At 36.3% G+C, this 23528-nt stretch overlaps 1 protein-coding gene across 1 annotated transcript in view; it reads left to right on the plus strand.

Moving 5' to 3' along the window:
- LOC129514645 (low-density lipoprotein receptor-related protein 1B) overlaps positions 1-23528 on the plus strand; it is a 1831349-nt gene that overhangs the window by 1348705 nt on the left and 459116 nt on the right. The window lies entirely within an intron of this gene.

The raw sequence follows: 23528 nt of genomic DNA on the forward strand, positions 1-23528 counted from the left end.
CCAGACCATTTGCAACCCGATCTCAGAAAGGATATCTCATCATGTTTGGTACATTCTGTTTAGAATAGAAGCTAGCAGCTAGATACAGCCTACACTCACAGGGAAAGGATTAGAGACGGGACTCAATACTCGGTGGTAGGGATCATTGGTGGGTACATTAGAGGCTGCTTATCACAGTATTACAGATGTGTTATCTGTATTAATCGCCACATACTATTGTCTAAGAAATAAATTTTGATGGCTGGTTCAGGTTATCAGCGATGTTACTGTATGGATAACTTATGTATTTTGACTTAAATCTTTCAAGAAAAGCCAGCAACTCCCTCCAACCTCCACTTTACAGTTTTTGACCAGTGTCTGGGAAAGTCTTCCTGTAAAATTAACTTACACTAAATCTTCTACTGACAACTCTCTGGCACAAAAGCTCTTTAAGAAAGCTCTTTCAAGAAAATTCTTAGAGCTGTCTAGGATGGCCTGGGGGATATAATGATGTGTAACACAAGCAGAATTATTAATGTAGTTACGTTCTTTTTTGTCACCAATGCAGGCTAAGTGTTGACTGATGTTAACCACGCTTAGAATGAGTACTACATTGCATCAAGTGTCCCCTTCCAGAAATCTGTGGCCAGAAAGGGAGCTCTGAAGTAGTTGGCAACAATTGCCAGTTCTGTATGCCTACTATGGTGCACAAGAGCAATTATGCAAATCTTCTTCCAAGGATGACATGTTAGCCCCCATCAATTACTATGAGTAAAACATTCTGTCAGTGAATTCATCTGGGACTATATTGAGAAACAAGGTTGATTGCTTTAGCCTAGAAGTTTGTTTGTTTTATTTATTTATTATTTAATTTTACTGCCAACTGAATGAGAGGAGCTAGATATAAATTAAAAAGGAAAAAAACTCAGATGGAACCAGAAATGGAACTTGTTTGTGAGTGTATTAAATACTAGAATAGATTACTTAAGGGTTACGATTCTAGCTCTGGAATAAGGAGTTAAAACGAACAAACCAACTCTTCTGAATAATCATTTCTCTGGGTTTCTTCCAGCTTTTTGGCCATTAAATTTCCAATAGGAACACTCTCAACAGTAACAATCTTTAAAAAAAAAAACAAACATCTATTTTCTTAGTCAATAGTCATTAAAACCTATGTGAATGAAATCAGAATTAGATTGGCATAGTGTGAGCATAGAAAGTAGACTGTGTTATAGAATCTGTTCTTTTCTTCGAGGGGGAAAATGTTGATAGGGAGATCCCATTTTGACTGCTGCTTTCATTACAAATTAAATATTAAGATACTAAAGAACTGATGATTTCACAGTAATTCAAGGTTCTAACTATACATGAAAACTTATTTTCTAAATTCTGAATGAACGGATTCAAAATTTTATTTTGTTATCTATTCTATCTATTTTTATTAGTAGGGATAAGAGCTAAGATTTTTTTTTAAAGATTTTATTTATTTATTCATGAGAGACAAAGAGAGAGAGAGAGAAAGGCAGAGACACAGGCAGAGGGAGAAGCAGGCTCCATGCAGGGAGCCCGATGTGGGACTTATTTTTATTTATTATAAAATCAGATAACATTAGTTTGGACTTTTCCAATATTTTTGGATATTTGATTATTTTTAAGCTTGGGCGATAAATCTTTTTCAGTATTTATATTAATTCCTCAAACTCAAATTTCCTTTTTTTTTTTTAGCTAACAACTTTTTATAGATATAATTTACATACCATAGAATCCATGTGTTTAAAAATTAACAAATCAGTGGTTTGGGGTATATTCACAGTTGTGCAATCATTACCGATATTGAATTTTAAAACATTATTATTAACCTAAAGGGAAACTTCATACTCATTAATAATTCTCATATTTCTTCCAACTTGTCAGTCTCAAGGGAAGCACTAATCTACTTTCTGTCTATACAGATTTGCTTATTCCAGACATTTCATGCAAGTGGAATCATATGATATGTGGTCTTTTATGATTGAATTCTTTCACTTGGCATAATGTTCATCCATGGGATAGCATATACCAGTACTTCATTATTTTTTTTGTGGGGGTAAGAGGGCAAATTATATTTGATTGTATGGATATATATCACCTTTCATTATCCCTTCATCAGTTGATGGACATTTGTGTTGTTTCTACTTTTTTAACTATTGCAAATAACACTTTCAGGAAGATTCAAGTGCAGGTTTTGGTATGGGTATACACAATGCCTTTCTTCTATTTAGAAATATTCTTTTGTAATTCAAAGTTATTTTCAGCATCATTCATTCATATGTGATTTAAAATAAATCTCTGAGATACAAATGGATACCCATTAGAGACTGCATTGTGTCCCCCCAAATTTATATGTTGAAGTCTTAAAACTCAGCATTTCACAATATGACTAAATTTGGAGATTATCTCTTAAAAAGATAATTCAGGGAAAATGAGGTCATATGGTTAGACCTTAATCCAATATAATTAATGTCCTTATAAAAAGTGGAAGTTGGGACACAGAGGAAGGAACATACACAGACAAAGGGAGAAGACAGCTATCTACAAGCCAAAGGGAGAGGCCTCAGAATGAAATCAATCCCTGTTGACACCTCCATCTCAGACTTCCCAGACTCCAGAACTGTGAGAAAATAAATTCCTGGCAAGTAAACCATCCAATCTGTTATATTTGTTACAGCAGCCCTAACAAACGAGTACAATATTTAAATATATTATATAGCAAATGACTACTAAAGCCATTTGAAATGTCTATTTTTATTAGAGAGGACACTTAGTAATCATTATAGGAAATTCAGTATCTGGAATTAATTATTTGTTCAAATGGAAAAGTATGAATTTAATCTCATCTCCCAGGAAGGTAGATAGAAATGGGAATACCTGTTTCTACACAAAACCTCTGTATTTATCACCCCACACAGAACCTAATCTTTGTCCTTATTTCAGCTTTTAGTGATTTGACTCCATCTGCTTATATTTCATTGTATTTATTCTGTATTTTTTCTACTTCTTTTCAGAGCCTGTATTCTGCAGCCAGATATTTCATTAATGAACTGTAAATCTTTGCACTCTGTGCTCTTCTGACATTCTTGCTTAGCAAATCCCCAAATCTCTGTATACCCTACAGTCTTCTTTCTCCATCTCCACCTCTACAGTAGCCATACTTTATGTCACTTTAAATCTTCAACCCATCCTATAATCTCATTCTCAGAAGGTACCTTTGCACCTTAGTTTATTAGAGTATTAGGCCAGTCTCACAAACTCAAATGAATACAGGGGCCAGAGAAATTTCCTGTGTGAATAGTTAGAGACAGAGAGAGACCTTGAGGGGATTGACTGTGGCAGACCATACTACAAATGACCTACCGGGACAGGTGCTATTTAACTACACATCATTTCTGTGATGCAGTATATTGGCAGACCTGAATTGCCAAGTTTTAGATTTTGTTTTGTTTTGTGTTGTATTGTGTTGTTTTTCTAAGAGGAGACTGTAGCAGTACAGAAGATAATAGTGTAGATCGATACAACATTTTATTTGTGCCAGTTTGAACTCTTTGACAAAGGCCGGGGGCATGAGATTCCACCCTTCTCTCATCATTCATTTTCATATGAATATGAAATATTCATATCTTGGCATGTACAAGCTTGATTGGGGAAAGTGTCTCTGAGTATAAAGGTGATGAGACTGATGTGATTGAGTTGGAATTTGTTATAAGGTTGACTGCTGGAGAGGAATTAGGGGAGGAAGTTTGGATAGGATAAGTTTTAGACTGTTGTACAATTCTAAGACATTTTTAGCAAAGCTGATTGTGAGTTCTTGAGCCAAAGTTGCCATTTGATTAGTTGTACATTTCACAGAAGTGTGTCTGCCTCAGTATTTATGTCATACTCAGTCATCATCTGGGAACCCTGTTGCAAGTAGGGCCTTGTATCAGTGGTGGATTAGGTCAGTTCTGCTCTTCATAGGCAGAGATTTGAGAAGTACATATTCATGACTGCCAAAGAGCACCTCTTTTGCCACATATATCTGTGTCTACACAGGTTTTAGAAACAACTCTGTAGTTCCTTTAGGCCTCTCTCCTTGTGGGGAAATTTAGAAGAGGGAGGTTAGTAGGACTGATAGACTTTATGGCTGTGATTAATCTCAGGCCACAACAATCACCTACTCCTCTTCCACTGTCCATTCCAGTTGCTTTTCATTCTCAACTATCATTTTGACAGGACTAGGTAGCTTATCTGTGACCCAAACCTTAATTCCAGAGGGGACTGAATCCTTGGTAACTCTTCTCAGACTTGGGTTGCTGCATGTGTCCTTGCAGAAAAGTAGGTGGGTCCCAAGTGGACTACTCAGTTCTGTACATATCCTGTCCTGGCCACATTATGTGAAAGCAGCCCTATCTCCTCATCCTGCTCAGGGTCAGTCATGTATACCAGTATGGTGAGTCCTCTTTTAACCTGCTTAGTAGTAGTAATAATAGACACAAGAAAGTTCAGAGTCTCTTGACAGGAGCCAAAGCTTGTAGTTCAGTGGGACCCTTGCTTATGGCTCTTTGGCAGAAGTGTACCCTCTTTAGAAACCAGAAGCTCGGGAATCCCTGGGTGGCACAGCGGTTTGGCGCCTGCCTTTGGCCCGGGGCGCGATCCTGGAGACCTGGGATCGAATCCCACATCGGGCTCCCGGTGCATGGAGCCTGCTTCTGTCTCTGCCTCTCTCTCTCTCTCTCTCTCTCTCTCTGTGACTATCATAAATTTAAAAAAAAAAATTTAAAAAAAAGAAAAAAAAAAAAGAAACCAGAAGCTCTAATCCAATCCCTCCAAAGTTGCAGGGAAGAGAAGGACAGAATCTTTTAATGGGTCATTGAGAGTGAATGAAAGTGAGACTCTACTGTTTCATCTTCATCTTCCAGTCCCTAGAGCCTAAATTGCTCTAATGGTGATTATAGAACCATTTAGAGGTCTCTAATTGAATTAACATACTATAACGTGATGATGGCACCCTGAGAATGTTGCTTCTCACCTGATGTTTTGTGTCTTTAAAAGATTGTTCCAGAATTCTATGAGGCCCCATCTGCTTTTGGATGGTGTGGTATATAATTTAACCAGTGGATCCCATGCTCATGTGCCCACTCTCACACCTTTTTCACTGTGAACTGGATACTTAGAGCAGATTCTAGATTGTGTAGAATTTATGCCTGTGGATAGGGATTCCTAAGCTTTTGTGTAGTGGTGCTGGCTGCAGGTTGCAGTAAGAAAGGCAAGTCAATACCTAGAATGCATTCATGAGAATGAACCACTGACACTTCCAGGTTGGAAGGTGCCTGACATAGTTGCATTGTCACCAAGAGATCAGTTGATATGCTTGAAGAATGGTGTCTTATCATGGGCTCACTCTGCTATTGCTGGTAAATTGGATGTTCAGAGGGAAAATTAACTAGATTGGTCTTGGTAAGTGGAAATCCATATCATTGAACCTATATTTCTGCCACCATGAACTCTTTGTTCATTTACCCAGTCTAGGATGGCTGAGGAAGCTTGACTTACATTGAAAGACTAAGGCATTTTGGTTATCAATACTTCTTTTGTGGTGGGTGCTTTCTAATAGGAACTAAGATGTGATGCAAAGATCTCTGCACTTTGTGTTCACTCCCATATGTCAATCCACATGCCCTCACTCTAGATCTACTAATCTTTAATGTTCCAATTATTATCTTTCCAGTCCCATGTCCATATAGACTGGCCACTGGTCACTGCTTCAGAACTATATACCTGAGTATTTCAGGCTACTTCTTTCACACAGGTGAATAATTTGGCGTACTACTCACAATTCTGCCCATAGCGATGATATTTTCCCCCTTTCTACTCACTATGAGGCCTACTCTTGAATGCAACTGTAATTCATGTTTATCTTTTACCCATATATTAAGCTAAGTGATCTATAAAACAAACTTAACTTTTTTTCTCTCTTCTTTTCTTTTTTTTTAAAGATTTATTTATTTATTTATTTATTTATTTATTTATTTATTTATTTATTTATTTATTTATTTATGATAGACGTGGGGGGTGGGCAGAGACACAGGAGGAGGGAGAAGCAGGCTCCATGCCAGGAGCCCGATGTGGGACTCGATCCCGGGACTCCAGGATCACGCGCTGGGCCAAAGGCAGGTGCTAAACTGCTGAGCCACCCAGGGATCCCCACTCTCTTCTTTTCTTGATTGGAGTCTCTACATAGACATGAGGACAACTCATGATGGGCAGTTCCAGATGCATGGCTATTTGGAGCCTCAGGGTCAGGCATTCTGTTTTCTTTCAGGGTCTAGAAACCTATAATATAGAGAGAATTTTCTTAGAGGATTATGTAATTCTCTGGCACAGATGTCATAGCCTTGCTGCAGAATCTTAAGGACTTGTGTTGGGATCCTCCTGTTAAGTCTGTCTATAAGCTGCATACCACATATTGTTCTGACCACTGACACCCTTCAGGTCTGCTGGATCATATGGCCCAAATGACAGGGCTGCTTGCATCACAGCCTAGACCTACAACAGAGCCACTTATTGCTCTGCATCACGCTCAATGTGAGTAGTTTTCCATGTCACCAAGGAAATAGGCTACAGTGATAATCTTTGGTGTGGAATGATTATGTTATCTTCTGAATTCTAAGAGGCTTACAAAGTACTGTTCTTATTTTATAGGAGTGATATCAAGATGCAATGATTTGTCTTGAACATTTTCCTCAACTTTGGCATGTTTTTTCACCATTAGACTCATAATGACATCATTAAAATGGCAAGTTGCTGAATTTTTATACGATTTATCTCTAACCCTCAGGAGCATGTGCGTTTTCCTAATGCTTCCAGCATCCTAGCCACCACTTGTTCATTCTGATTGAGAAGTTTGATGTATTTGATGTAACAAGTTAGTGTAATATTCTCTGGGATGTCTACTGGTCCAGATTTCAGATCTCTTCAGACTATGTTTAAATAGGTTTTTTTTGTTTTCTTTTGTTTTTATTTTTGTTTTTGCTTTTTTTCACTGAGGGTAAGAAAATTAGCATAGTCCTGAAGAAAAACTATAAATGAATGTTATCATCTATCAAATATGAATAAAACTCTCTTTGATCTTCCTCTTAAATCAAATTGAAAGCAATGCATTTGCCAGATCAATGGCTGTATACTGCGTGGTTGAGGCCTTTTTAATCTTCTCTAGTAATATACCTCATCTAGCATAGCAGCTGCAACTAGGGCTATCATTTGGTTAAGACTGTGGTAGGCCATAATCATTTTGCAGGGGCAAGACTGGCAAATTAAGCAGAAGCATAATTGAGACCACTACCTGTCTTTAATGGTGACCATTCAGTTTGGATAGGGAGGGGATAGAGAGAACATATTTTTAGAGATATCCATTTGGCCTTTCCCACTACGATAGCTCTTACTTATTCCAAAGACAATAAACCCAGCATTGAGGTTTGTCAAATTTCCAGGCATATCAATTTTAATTATATATTCTGGGACTAAGAAAATGACTCCTGGGTGGGTCTATGGACTCATTGGGCAACAGTGAGTCAGAATTTAGACAGGACTTCAGTTATTACCTAGCTTGTATAAGCTCCTTTGCAAGGGATCAATGATGATGTATCAATGTCAGCTTAGACACTGTGTCTAATAATAAATATATCTAAATATTTCCCTTTCTCCAATATCAACTAACTCAAGTGAATGTTTGGAGGTCCCTTTGAAGAAAGATCTAGAAGGATCATCATAGTTGTATAATTGCCACAATGTTGCAGGGTTTGGGGGATTTGGCTACTTTTTCAACAGTGGGTTCTGGATATGAAAATTAGGGTCAGAGATGTGAGCAGAGCATCATGACTTTTAGTGGGACAACCACCCTCTAGCTTCTGCTTCTCCATTGTATTTTTTTGGGTAATAAATGTTGAGTAGCATCCTTCGTGGCTCTCAGTCTCCCCAGTTCCCCAATACTGCAATTTCTTGGTGGTGCTGGTGCCCCTCTCATTACTATATTGCCATCAGCCTTGGGGAAGAGTGTGTCCTCTGAGATCGCTTGGTGGGTTTTCTTTCTTTAAAAAATCTATTTCTCAATGTCCACTTTCTTTTCTCATGTTCTTTATTTTTTCTCATACTATTTGAAACATCACAAGATGTTCCTGCATGGAGAATAGCATAATTTCTCCATGCCTTAAGAGCTACCTTCACAGAGATTGTGTCCTACTTCCCGACTTATTTCCAAAGTGTTAAATTCCATCAATACACTGGGAAAGTGCTCCTATGTAAAAGAATCCTTGCTTATTCATCTTATATTCTAGCCCCTCTTGACCAAGTACCTTCAAAATCCAATTCCAGGGATACTTCTCTGGCTCCTGGTCATCATACTAACTATTCCTCAGAGTTCCTTTTGTGTATGATCCCTTTTCTTCTTTATGAGGTTCAGCAATCCCTCCAGCCAGGTTGTATTGAGATTTAACTGTAGTTGTCGACCAGAAGAAGTGAGTATAGCTTTGGAGGAAGGAGATATCTTTTGCCTTGCAGATGAAGTATTTCTGCAACATCTTTCAGCACAAGGAAGGTGGTAGCCTTTACTAGGGGAAATTGGACAACCTTTGCAAACTTTGAGTCCAACAGGATAGTTCAAGGACCAGCACCTTTGGGAATATCCACCATTCTCATCCATATTTCAGGGTCCCAGGTTTTAACAACCAGATCTCTGGTTTTAGTATAGCAGGCCTGTCTTTTCTGAGCATTTAAACTTCCCTGGAATTCTGTATATCTAACTATTATAGTTTCTATTTGCTGCTTAGCTGTGTCTACTCTTCCACTGTCACTTTGTAATTTCCCCATATCGACCCTCACATTTAGTTTTAATTGCTTGTGAACAGCTCTCAGTTTTTCATTATCCCTCCTTAGAGTGTCATTACAATGTAGCAGTAACTAGCCAACTCTAATGTCTTTGTAGTCATTGTTTCTTCCATATTTTTCAAATGCATGAGTCATTGGCCCTTTAAGGATATTTCTCTTTTAACAAGATTTCTCAGGTCACTTTTCATGAAAATTATAGTACTTGAACATTATGTGTCAAGAACTGTGCATGTGCCAGGCGTCCTCAGGGCCATGTCCTCTTTGTCTATTATGTATAGAGTGAGCCAGACCTATAGCCCCATCTTTTTTTTTAATTAAAATTCAATTAGCCAACATATAGCACATTATTAGTTTCAAACTAGTACTCAGCAATTCATCAGTTGCATATGACACCCAGTGCTCATTGCATCACATGCCTTCCTTAATACCCAACACCCAATTATGCCATCCCCCTACCCACCTCCCCCCAGCAACCCTCAGTTTATTTCCTATGTTTAAGAATCTCTCATGGATTTTCTCCTTATCTGATGACTTCCCATTTAGTTTTCTCTCCCTTTCCCTATGATTCTCTGTGCTGTTTCTTATATTCCACATGTAAATGAAACCATAGCCATAGCCCCATCTTACCATTTATTTTCTCAGGCTCCTCCTACACCATTTGTACTAGTTTGGATCCTCTGGGAAACAGAGTCAAGACAGGATTAGATATGCAAAACTCTTATTGAAGAACAACTTGTGAGAAGAAATGAGGAGAGTTGTAAGACTACAGTGCAGGTCTGACTTATGCAAAAGATAGAAGGAAAGGGGGTTGGGTAGAAAATGTCTTAGACTGGTGTGGTTTCAGTAAAGTTTCAGGAAGGCTGATGGGGAGCCAAAGTTGCCCATCAGAGGAGTTTCACATGTTCCAGGAGTGGGACTACCATAACAACACTGCCTCACACAGTTATTAGCCAAGGGCAGTCTTGACACAGCATGGTGGTAGATCCAGAACACAGCAGCTGGGCCCATTTTTCAGTTACAAAATCTAAAGTTAGAGACCTGACAAGCTCATTTTTAGTACTGAGGGGTTTCCTGGAACATTAGACTTATAGCGCTAAGACCAGAATACTGGGCAAATTATGATGGTTGGTCTCCTAGCTGTGACAGTGTCATCACCACCACCATCATCATTATCATCATCATCAAATAAAATCCTAAATTCTTAGCACTGAAGCCATCTTTTCATTACAACAAATAAACTAGATGTTTTATGCAAATCAAAACAGGCTTTAAAACCTGATTTCTGACTATTTTCTGTCACTCTTTCATGTTCCAATGGACATCATGTTCCCTTATGTAATATTCTCAGAGCTTCTTCAAAGTATAGTTTTCCAAATGGATATAATCTTTCCCTTTCCTAGATTCTCATTACAATCTCTTTTTTTTCTCCTGAGAAAATTATAAAATTTACTTGCTAGAAAACTATACAGGCAAGCTGAGATGCTTCATTAAGTCAAGAATACATAGTTATCTCTGTATTTACCACAATAAAGCATCTGTGCTATCCCCATTCATGTATCTCTGAGCACATTGCTCTTCTCTTAACAATCTATCTTCAAATTCTCCAAGGGAATCCAATCTTGTTTCCCCCTAACTTTTCTTTTTTTTTTTAATTTTTTTTTTTTTATTTATGATAGTCACAGAGAGAGAGAGAGAGGCAGAGACATAGGCAGAGGGAGAAGCAGGCTCCATGCACCGGGAGCCCGACATGGGATTCGATCCTGGGTCTCCAGGATCGCGCCCTGGGCCAAAGACAGGCGCCAAACCGCTGCGCCACCCAGGGATCCCCCCCTAACTTTTCTTCCTTCCTTTTTTACTTCTTTATTTCTTTTCTTTCTAGATTTCACATATAAGAGAAATTATATAATATTTGTTATTTGTCATCTCTGACCTTTCATTTAACATAATGCCCTCAAGGTCCAATTCATTTTGTTGCAAATGGCAGGATTTCATTTTTTTTTATAGCTGAGTCATAGTCCATCATATATACAAATATAGTATATATTAGTTCATATATCACATCTTTTATATAAAGACTTTATTTAAGATATATAGTATATAATAGTCCATATATTACATGTTTTTTTCTCCATTCACCCACTGATGGGCACTTAGGTTATTTCCATTAGCTATTATATATATAGTACTTCAAGGAACATGGGGGTACATATACCTTTTTTGAGTTAGCCTTTTTGTTTTCTTGAGATAAAAACTCAGAGTGGAATTGCCAGGTCATATGGTTGTTCTATTTTTAATTTTTGATAAATGTCCATCCTGTTTTCTATAGTTGCTTCCTCATTTGATAGTCACATGGAACAGGATCACAAGCGTCCTTGGCCAATAGAGCCAGGTGGTCAAGAGATGTCCTCAGCGCAGCAGACACAAACATCAGGGCACCATATGTGTGCATAAGCTTCCTTCTAGGAAAGCAGAAAAGGTAGAAGAGAGTACTCCCTCTTGCTCTTCACTAAAAGATCATTTTTAGTAGGCCCTGACAATCCTTGGAAACTGGTAAGAGGCTTTTTCCCCCCTGTCAGCTGTGAGCAGATTGCTGAAACATCTCCTGAAAGATGTCAAAGTTAAACCTGGCCATTCAAACACCAGGACATACCTGGGGACATGGAGGGATATTAATGTCATCAATGGGTGGTCCATAAATTCAACACTCTTATCTTTGGTAGGCTTATAGGGCAACACACATGGCTAAGGAGAGAAATGGTAAATCAGTCTATTTTGCCAATATCTAGTAGGAGACTGAATGATGCTTGAGTGCTGAACAGGAGTGAATGTTTTGCTTGATATATTATAATAAATAAAGTCTTTTTTAAAAAAGATTTATTTATTTATTCATGAGAGACACAAATAGAGAGAGAGGCAGACACATAGGGAGCCCAATGTGGGATTTATCCCGGTTCTGGGATCATGCCCTGAGCCAAACGCAGATGCTCAACCATTGAGCTACCCAGGTGTCCCCATAAATAAAGTTTTATGGTGTGCATTGACTCAATCTGAAGTCCCAATGGAAGAGGGCAGGTCCACTCACTAGACTTCCTGAAGGATTAGAGTTTCCTTTTGTAGATTCATATATTTGTTTATCTACCAGTCTGTCACTGTTTTTCTTTTAAAATCAAAGAGGCTTGGAGTTCAAGGCAATGTAGCAGGAGGAAAGAATATGCACAAATCACACACACACACACACAAAAACACATACATACACAGCATATGTATATAGAAAGAATTGTTATATGTCTACTTTGATAATGGAAAACATTTCAAGTTAGCTACTTCAGAACAAGTCTTTGTCCTTGATCTACCCTTCTTAAGATGTTGTATCACAAACTTTCTAAAACTATTTCATTTGTATTCTCGCTGAATGAATATAGCATGAGGAATCTTGTCTTTATCTCTCTGGGATATATTACATTTTTAAAAATGTCCAGGTATTCCTAATTATGATTTTTATATTAAATTATATCTCTTAATTTACCTGATAATGTAAGGTGAAATGGGGATCTTTTATTTTTTTTAATTTTATCCTAGCCTATCTTTAATCTTTTATCAGCATTAGGATAGTCTAATTCAAGTGAAAAATCACCCTCTTGCCTTTACTCCTTTAAGACTCTATGTTTTTAGCAAACCTGTTGCTAATTCTGCTGAGACCAAGAATATCACTATGTCTAGTATGTACCCTCCAAAGACTGGCTCAAGTAAATACTTTCTTTGTATCAAGGATTTTTCTTTGAGGGGGGTTGGGGGTAATTTTGTGGTTAATATAGTACAGTTCAGGTAAAATTTTGTTGAAATTGTTGGAGTTTCTTAGTTTCCGGCATGGGTAGGATATGGAGAGTGTCATTCAAGTTATGTTAAAGATTGGAGATTATTTATATATTTTATTACCATTAAACCTTCTGAATTTGATTAGGAATGACAAAAGGAGAAATTCTTTTCAATCTGTTGGAGCACTTTTTAAGCTTTCACGATGGAAACTTTGAAATATATATAAAAGGGTAGAGAGTAGAGTATGATGAACACTCCATGTGTTCCATCACCTGTTTCAGTTCATTATCTGATTGTCTCATCTAATTCAAGGAAATCTAAGACATCATATAATTGCACTATGGAGTGTTGCTAAACAGTATGAGATGAATGCTATATATTTTTGTATATAACTTTTCAAATGTCTTAATTTTAAACATTTAGGATTTCAAAAAGTGCTCTGATTCTTGAACTTAAACTTTCTGGAACCATCTTTTGCTCATTTAACTTATAGTTGATATATAATGAAACATTATAAAATGTTACTTACTATAGTTTTATCCGGCCACCTGATTTTAGTATTTTGCCCTATGAGAGGATATATGGTTTCATAAATTGGACACTCAATGCATATTCTTTTGCTGTCTGATAATGGGCCAAACTATTGCTACCTTTTGAAATTACTTCTTCCTGACAATTACATTTTATCTTACCATTCTTTGGAGGGTGTAGCTAATACTCTGCTATAACTTTTTTTTTTTTACCATTTACTTGATTCTATTTGTATTAATTGTATATCAACACTTATCAGTTATCAAATACAGAAAGCTGTAGATAGACATAGTGGATCCAAGATGAATAAAAACCAATTTCAGTCTACTGGAAAGGATGGTGCATAAAAAAAATGAGCTGTGCAATACTTTGTGTTAAGTACAGTTCTTAGAGATAAGCATGAGTTATTATGAGAGCAGCAAGGTGGACAATGACCTAGTCTGGGGTAGTCAAGAAGGCTTCCTGCGGGGGGAATGCATGAATCTTAATGTCTGAATAATGGATTCTTGGGAAAGAGGTTCAGGAAACTGACATGAGAAAAGGCATAGAAGGGAGAAATGATATGATTGATGTGTGTAGAGTGAGTGAGGGTGATTGCAAACAGGGCAGTTCTACTAGAGTCAAGATTGAGGAAGGAAGGTATAATAGACAAAAACCAAAGAAGTACTCCTGGGTTGAATCTTTTCCAAGAAGGAAACAAGGTACACATCCTGTAACTAAATAAGTTAGTTAGGAGAAAATAGAACTGTTTGATTTACTTTTCCTTGTTTCTCTAAAAACTTATATCATGCATGTTTCATGTATGTGTATATGTATAAGGGATGAAAAAATACATAAATATGTATATATTAAGGATGGATATTTTAATTGTTTTACTCAACAAAAATGTTTGGAGGCTACTTTTGATCATAGGTGGCTTTATATGACTTACTAAGGAATCTAAACTTCATCTTAGGGTCATGAGAAACCTAGAAACATGAACAGTGATAAGATATGGTTTGCAGTTTAGCTAAATTACCTTGATCATTGTAAGAATGAGTTTGAGGAGAATAAAATTATAGGAAGGTAGACCATTTAGGAAGATGTCACAATAACTCAGAAGAAAGATGGTGAGGACCTGAATAAAACCATAGTGCTATAAGCAGACTAAAGAAAAAAAGAAGTAGAAGAAGCAGTTAAAAACATGCAGAACTTAGTAATCGATCGAATGTGGGGATAAGGTAAATAGATGCAGAAAGAGTCAAGGATAACTCTCAACTCTTTAGTTTGGGTGATGAATTTTGTCCCTTTCATCAAATGAGAGAGCACAGGTAAAGAAGGAGATTGAGAGTAGCTCTGATGGGTTTATTTTCTGACATTGAATTTGACTCATACTTGATCATTCATTCGGTGAGCTTTTGTATCTATGCAGCCCAAAGTATTACACTGGCTTCTGTGGAGCTAACTAGGAGGAGAATACATAGCTTTCTTTTAAAATGTACTCCCATTATAGGTCAAGAAACAATTGCAATTCACTAAGGAAAGATGGGTAACGTGTATGGCTACCAAGTACTTAGAAGAGGGTGATTGCTTCTCCACGAAGATTGAAAGAGGGTTCTTGGTCAATTTTGTATCTCCTATAATGCATATAGCACTCAATAAAAATTATCGATTTATATATTTTTTTTCTATTTTTAGCAAGGATTTGTTCATAAAATGAATCATTATTTCTGAAAACCCAAGCAGGGCACATTTATAGACTGTTTTATTGTCATGTTGCCTATGATTCAATAGTGACATTAAACTAGAAAATAATTGTATAATAAGATTCTTTTTTTTAAAGATTTTATGTATTTATTCATGAGAGACACACACAGAGAAAGAGAGAGGCAGAGACACAGGCAGAGGGAGAAGTAGGCTCTATGCAGGGAGCCTGACGTGGGACTTGATCCCGGGTCTCCAGGATCACACCCTGGGCTGCAGGTGGCGCTAAACCGCCATGCCACCAGGGCTACCCTATAATAAGATTCTTATATCTTCTTTTCATCTATGATTTAAATGATACACATAAGCATTTAGAACACCAATTGGGAAAAATTTTTATTGATTTCTTAATAGTGTTAATAACAACTTCTTTCTGTTCTGGGGGGAAAAATGTATATATATTTTGGCCTACCCTTAAGTACAGCAGACACTGACAATTTCAAGTAGAATCAATATCTGTGTAACTTCATAGAAATTTAACTTTGCCTTTCTTTTTTTTTTAATAAATTAATTTTTATTGGTGTTCAATTTACCAACATACAGAATAACACCCAGTGCTCATCCCGTCAAGTGTCCCCCTCAGTGCCCGTCACCCATTCACCCCACCCCCCGCCCTCCTCCCCCTCCACCACCCCTAGTTCATTTCCCAGAGTTAGAAGTCTTTATGTTCTGTCTCCCTTTCTGATACTTCCCACACATTTCTTCTCCCTTCCCTTATATTAAACTTTGCCTTTCTGAAAATATAAGATGCCACTGTGCTTCCAAATCAATGTTAAATTTTAATATAAAAATTCTTAGATGGTGAGTGGAAATAAACAGCAAAGTCTAATTATTTTTGATTTTCTACCTTTGTTATTTCCTTGAATGAGATTAGATTTTTCTTTTTGCAAATAAAATACCGAAATATTTTATCTATAGTTTTAAATTTATAAAAACAATTATATGTTAAATGAAGACCACAATAAAACTTCAAAAGCATATAAAATTACCAAATGGATTAGTTGTTACAGTTTTTATTTTATTATATCATATGCTTTGTGTTTTTAAATTTTAATAGTTGATGCTTTATTATATTATGTACTAGACAAAGACTGATTTATTTAATCCTCATGGCATCTCTATTATTACCTGTTTACATACTGGGAAACTCAATAGGAATTTTAAGTAACTTGTGCTTGTCATAGAGCCACTAAGAAGTCCAGCTGAGATTTTCGATTTAGAGCATGGTACCCAAGCCTTTAGTTATTATGTTACATTCCTCTCTTCTGTAAACTTCTTAAGGTATTTTTTCATCAGAGGTGATGATGAAAAAAATGTATATATACGCAAATATATTTGCTGAGAAAGCCTTTGTTTTTAAGGTATACACTCCATCTTTGTCTGATTTACTAATTCAAGGCATAACAAAGAAACGAAACATTAGAGGAATAATATTTTTGTCTTTCCTTATTCAAAAATAAAAGTGAAATCAGATGGCATCGTTTTTTGAAATGGGTTGATAGTTTCCTGAAAAAATGCCTGAGTAGGTGTCCCTTGAAGACATATCTATTCAACATGCTGTCTCAATTTTATAGCTTACCTTTGAAAATCTAAAACAGAATAAATTAAAACAATTTCTCTTTGGAGCTGCAATTGGTCCTCTTCTATCTGAAGCCAATGAGACTGTGACAGCACATTTTAGTTCTCATATGCTACCTGAAAGTCAAAATTAGGAACGCAAGGGCTGTGAGGACTAACTTAATGCATGTGAAAAACAGCACGGTGTAATTGCTTTGAAGAGAAAAAACAGTGAATGCTTAAGAAAATGTGAAAGATTCTTTTTGTTACACTGAGAAGGAAACAGTTCAAAACCTGAAAATGGAATTGCTTTTATAATAAGTGTGTTTAATGCAAATTCCATTCAGGACACAAAAGCTAGAGGGGCATGTATTTCTTATTTGATAAAGGAGTAATTTAAAAGAGAATGTACATTATCTAAGGTTTCATAACATTGTACCTTAAGGGGATTAAGATATCTAAAACCTTTGAAGTCTGCAGATTTTATTTTATTTACTCACAAGGATGGAGTTCTTTAGTGATTTGTTGCTCTAAGAAAATTGCCCATTAGCGTTTGTATTGATTTGCCTTTCTCAAAATGAAAGAAACAAATGTAATTCATTAGCACTTTATTATCGAATCCTTTTAATATGAAATATCGAGAACTTGGGTCCTTATTAACCTGCAAAATGTTTAAAGAAATGCTTTCAAAGTTGGAAAAGAATAGAAAATAGAACTTAATTTGTATCTGTACCTAGATATCTGATGAATTCAGCACAGGCTGTCATCATAGTTTTTGCTCCCAAATCTACTTGAAATGCTCTTATTGTCCATCCTATTGTTGTGAAAATGACTGCATTTATTAAATTAGTTCTTTATCCCAACTAGGTTTCTGTCAACTATGTTGATCATTTCTCCAAATGCTAATCCAAGTGCTATCCAGTCTTCAAGGATCAGTGAAAGCCTCACTTCTTCCCTGAGGTTTTTTCTGATGACCTTGATGCACCTTGCTTTCCTCTCGATTTCTGTAGCACTCACAGTCTGCTCCTGTGGTTTCAACTGGTGTGCCATGACACTGAGTGTGTCAAAAATGGGGTGTTCCTGGAAAGTAGCAGGCATGCTAGTAGTAGCAGACCTTTCTTTTTTTATCGTATAACTACTGCTTAAACAAGAAAAGATTTTGACTGAAAATACCAGTGTTTTTATTTATTACTTTTTTATTTACTTGTAAAGAATATATTTACTATATTAAGTACACACTAAACTAGAAATTCTTAAAAGATGAGGAAAAATAAGCAAAAGTCACTATTTTAACATTTTCTTACACTATCTTGATTTGTTTGGTGTTTAGCCTTTCCCTACAGTGTGTATAGCTAACTCTAATGTCATTTAATGTATAACGTATGATTTGAGAAGTTAAAAAACATGTGTATCTCTGGGGCACCTGAGTGGCTCATTCAGTTAAGTATTAGCCTTCAGCTCAGGTCATGACACTGAGATTCTGGGACCAAGCCCCACATCAGTCTCTCTGCTCAGTGGGGAGTTTGCTTCTCTATCTTCCTCTGTGCATGCTCTCTCTCTCATTCTCAGTCTTTCCCTCAAATAAATAAATAAATAAATAATCTTTTTTTTTTTTTGACACATATATATCTTATCTTATTCTAAACATTACTGTATGTACTTTCAAAAATGTGGGAATGGCAGTAAGATAAACAAGATGTGAGGGAATGAGTCCTAAGGAAAAAAAGGGAAAAAAAAATAATAACATTAAGCTAGATATAAACTGTATGCTGTAAAATTCTGTATTTTTGCTGAAAGTTAGCAGCAAATACAATTTTGGTATTTCTAATAATCAGTTCAAAGATAGGAATGCTGTCGATTTCAGGGCTCATAATGTCTGTATAAAAGAAAAGAATAAAGCAAATAGTACATACATACATTCATGGGGCAGAGGACATATCACACATAGTTCAATAAAAAGCCAGTTTATTGAGAATGGAGAAGAATCCACATAAAGTAATTTCCTTGAGCTGCCTTTTGATTTAGCTTGATTCAGGCATAGATTGAAGAACAGTGATTCTTACAAGATCTGGGGCCAATGGCATACCAAAGTTGCAGGTAGGCCAGGTCCAAGGACCTGGAGGGGTTCCTGCAGGACCATCCAAGGTGGAACTCAAACATGAGCCAGTTGGAAGTGAAAGCAGAGTTTATTGAAGATATAGAGAGAGCAGATACAGATGAGCTGAGTGTCAGGGGGACTCATAAAGAAAAAGAGGGAGTCCCTTCTTTGCTTGGGATCTGGGGTTTTTACTAGTGATTGGGATCCAGGAACTGGTGAGAACAAGGACAGGGTCCAAGTGTCTTTCATAAATCGCTCATTCCCTGAAGCCAGAAGTCTTGGTGTCAAGGTGCTTAGAGTCAGTGGTCTTGGAGAACATCTATCAAGGCCCTGCCCAGTCACTCTTTAGATGTTATTTATTGTGCTGGAAGACTCCAAACATTGCATTGTCTCTGTCCCTTACAAGGAAGTAGTACGCTATTTGCATTACAAGGCATGTGTAGAATGGGATGGGGGTGCAGAATAGAAACTGGAGCAAAGGAAAAAAGAGGAAAAAAAAAAAGAAACAGCTTTTTTTTAAAGGGTTCCCTTCAGTTTCCCTGTCTCATCAGAAGCAACTGAACAAATTTAAACACACACACACACACACACACACATATATATATATATATATTTTTTTTTTTTTTCCCAATTTAAAGATTTCCAACTGGAGATAAAAAAAAAATCCCAAATGTGGTATTCTGGAAATGGTGTCAGGCTATTCTCCTCCTCTTTTCTCTTTGAAAATCCCTTTAGTAGTGAGCTATTAATAGCAATGAAATGGTAGTGGGGGTGGGATAGCATTTTACAGTAGCAATCTCCTTCAGAAAATCTTGGATCCTATTAAATAACAAATGTTTTTCTTCTTATCTGTACTTTTGATGAGTTAGCCAATAATTCTCAACGAGCACACTATCCCAGACTAAGCAATTTAAAATCTCTAAGGTGAGCCCCTACCTTCAATATTTTTTTTTTTTTAAACTTCTCTAAGCAATTCTAATGGGCAGCCATTTGAGAACTATTGAATTTAAATTGTGTAAAGGCACACCTGTTACTGAGGTTGGGGACAATAGGTATAGAGAGTTTCTTTTTGGACACTGAGTAATCTGAAAGGGAATGGAATGATAAATTGAGATGGGAGGAAAAGGTGTGGAAGACGAGGTGTGAGGCCAGGATTGTAACTGAAAAACCAGCTCTTGTGGCTATGACCAGAGCATTTTTTAGTATAAGGTATCTAATGTTAAGTTTGAAGTTTTTTTATCTCCCAATCCCATGCTTCCATAATTTCTGTTGTACTATTTGTATTTTATGTGTGGGTGGGATTCTAGGAAGTGGATCAGTGAAAAGGACTGAATCCAGTGTTTGAATTGGAATGACTGACACAGACCAGAAACAAAATACAGCATTGAGATGTATGATGATTAGAAAATGTAGAAGTGTTATGAGAAAGTCTCTTCTTCCCAAAGATTACAAAGTGATTTCTGAAAGAACAAAAAATAGGGTTTGGGCTAGAGGTAACCATTATGTGTGTCAAAGCTTTAGAATGGAATGTTTGGAGGCCATTATCTTAACTAAACAAGAGAATTAATGAATTGCATGCCTTAAGGCAGCCTTTGTAAATGGAGAAACAGATTCCTGGACCTACCTATTAAGGTAGGTTTATTTTTAATTTAATTCCAGAAGTGAACTCCATGACTACAAGGACTGTCCATCATGTTCACCATTAACTCCTAAGCCTATAATAATTTTTAGCACATACTAAATATTCTTTGAGTACCTGTTAAATAAAGATAAAGTTAAAAAAATCATATTTTGGAATAAGTAACAGAACACAGTTATGATAGTCTTTCCTTTCTATATTTATATGTATTTCCTTTTGTATTTTTGTAGTTTGTTATAAACTTTCAGCCTGATTTTATTCCTAATTAAAACATTCTTGACATAATTTATGCTTATTTGCAGATATTCCCAGATATCAGAAAAAATATTGTTTTTTTTAAACATATTCCTATATATTAGTGAACCTAATCCACTTAAGAGTGTGTAAGTATGAAGTATGTATGTGAAAGAATTGCTAAGAAAGGGATTTGGATATGAATGACTATTTTAATTCTTCTGTTTTTTGGTCCTCCTTACTGCATCACCACATGATTTATTTGCTCACTAATCTCCCAAATATACCTAGTAGAAATGTTACAAGGAAACTTCTCAGTTCCTCAGTGCTTTGAGTTAGTGGATTTGACCACTTAGAGGTATCTTCAGCATTACAAATTAGTCTATTATCCAAAAAAATGAATATTCATGAAGTGTCTACTACACATGTGACCACATTGGTAAAAGTTGGGTCAGTTGCCATCCCTCCATATGAATTATCTGACAGTCGGTTTCTTTCTCTTTTCTTGAAGATTTTATTCATTTATTTACACAGAATGAGCAAGAGTGGGATAGGGGCAAAGGGAGAGGGAGAAAAGATTCTAAGTGCACTCCAGAGCCTAATGTTTGCTGGACTCCAGGACTCTGATATCCTGACCTGAGCTGAAATCAAGAATTGGACACTAGCCAACTGAACCATTCGGGCACCATTCTCACAGTCTGTTTCTAAGAAGAAATGCAGAGCCCCAATTTCAGCTCCATATAACAAAAGTTTATGCAAGATGTAGTGGTATAGAAAGAATGTTTCCTAGTTATATGGAATAGGATTTTGCAGGCTGGCAGAGGTATAATACAGTAACACAAAACTAAGTTTCTCATACAAAATAGGGTATTTTTTTCCTAAAAATTGTGAAGATTATCATAAATGTTTTCTTTGAACTCTTACAAAATTACTTGCCTGTACTACTTATGCTGCTCATGGTACACGATTGTGAATTGTTAGTCACTTTTTTTCATGTGCATACCTTCTCTTTATTAAGCTTATAAAGCTTCTCATGGCAAAAGCTGTGTCTTCCCTGTACCTCTTTCCAGCCAGTCTTTGGATAGCATAACACATTCATTCATTTATTCACCAGATGTTTACTTTGAACTTACTGTGTGTCAGGCATTATCATTCCAAGTGCCAGGGATAAAGCACTGAACAAAATAAAGTTCCAACCCTCACAGAGATTACATTTCCATGAGATAAGACAGACAGACACTGAAGAAACAAGCCAACACATACATAATGGGTTCAACAGTAATAAATGTTATGTACAAAAATAGGTTTGGTAAGGGGTGAAGAGCATGGCAAGGAAATAATTTTTTTTTATAGAGTGGTCAGGGAAAGTTTTAATAAGAAGGGATGATATTTGAGGTAAGATGGAGGTGTGCAAGTACCTGAGGAAAGAGCTTCCAAACAGAAAGAGTAATGTAAAGTACCTTAGACTGTTAGTGTTTGGTTTGTGTTAGGAAGAGGGAGGTCCGTTACCAAAGATGATGAGTGAGGGGGATAGTGGAAGGACGTCAGGTAAGAGAGGGTTGAAGGATATGGGTAGATCATGAAGTTCATGGGAAAGAATTTCAATTTTACCTTGGATGAGATGGCAAATGATTAGAGAGTTTGAGTGGAGAAGAGAGAAATGATCTTGTTTACTTTCTAACAATGGTCCCTAAGTAGAGAATCGACTGGGGAGGAAAGGGGAATATGGAGGCAGAAGTGAAGCTGGGCAATAAGTTAGAAAACTATTTGCAATATAATTGATCTTGGACAATGCAGGGGTTAGAGGCACTGACCTCTGTGCAGTATGAAAATCTGCATATAACTTTTGACTCTCCCAGAACTTAACTACTAATAGCCGAACTGACTAGAAGCCTTAGCGATAACATAAACGGTTGATTAACCCATATTTTGTATGTATATTCTAGATATTAAATACTGTATTCTTACAATAAAGCAAGCTAGGAAAAGAAAATGTTATGAAGAAAATCATATGAGAAATACACTTGCAGTACTTTGCTGAGTTTATTGACACTGCAAGTTTGTGTCATTGGCTTACAAGATAAATCATCAGTGACATATCAATATTGTTCAATATATTTATTGAAAAAATATGTGTATAAGTGGACTTGCATAGTTCACATTCAGGTTGTTCAAGAGTCCACTGTACTTCAGGCAAGAGTTAATAGTAGTTTTGGATTAGATGTGAAGTTTGAGAAAAAGTAATCAAGGATAATAAGAAGTTTTTAGCTCAAGAAACAAAATTTGGAGATGCCATCCATCATATATCATCATGGCATGTGGAATTGTTACGTGGAAGACTGCAAGAGAAGAATGTTTCAGGTAGAAATCCAGAATTTGTCTTTTGTATATGTAGATTGCCTTCTCTCCATACAAGTGGAGAATCAAAATAGGTAGTTAGATATATGGTAGTTAGATATCTGCAAAAGAGGTTTGAATTTGGCATAATGCTTAGTATTGATGCAAAAATAATACTTTTTGTTGTTCATCGATTCAGTCTTTCAAAATGAAACATGTTAACTAATACTTTTAAAGAATTGGAAAAATCAAGCAAGTTCTTGCTTTCCAGATATATATTTGAAAATGGTATCTATTCTGCTTCAAACAATTATATATTTGACTTACTATCCTTGCGAACAAGGGGGTTTTGGAATCTTTTTCCAATTAGGCAAAAGAATTTAGACTATATTTTATTTGAAATGGAATCTCAAAACTTACTGATAAATGGCTTTATTATACTAATTGCTTTTTCTTTATTTCCATAGTCTGTCACTGTGCCAGAGGGAAATTATATTGGCCTTAAAGGATTTGTTCTTCAAATGGCCACATAGGTCACAACACGAAAACTTACTTAGTTGGTGGCAAATTTATTATTTAATGATTTGTCCCCAGTGTCTTTCTGGTGGCTATATTTAAAATCATTGGTCTATAATTGCTACCCTTTATGCATATGCATGCACATATAATATATTTCATTTATAATCTTTAGACACA

Source organism: Nyctereutes procyonoides, unplaced genomic scaffold (genome assembly GCF_905146905.1).
Source record: "Nyctereutes procyonoides isolate TBG_1078 unplaced genomic scaffold, NYPRO_anot_genome, whole genome shotgun sequence".
NCBI lineage: Eukaryota > Metazoa > Chordata > Mammalia > Carnivora > Canidae > Nyctereutes > Nyctereutes procyonoides.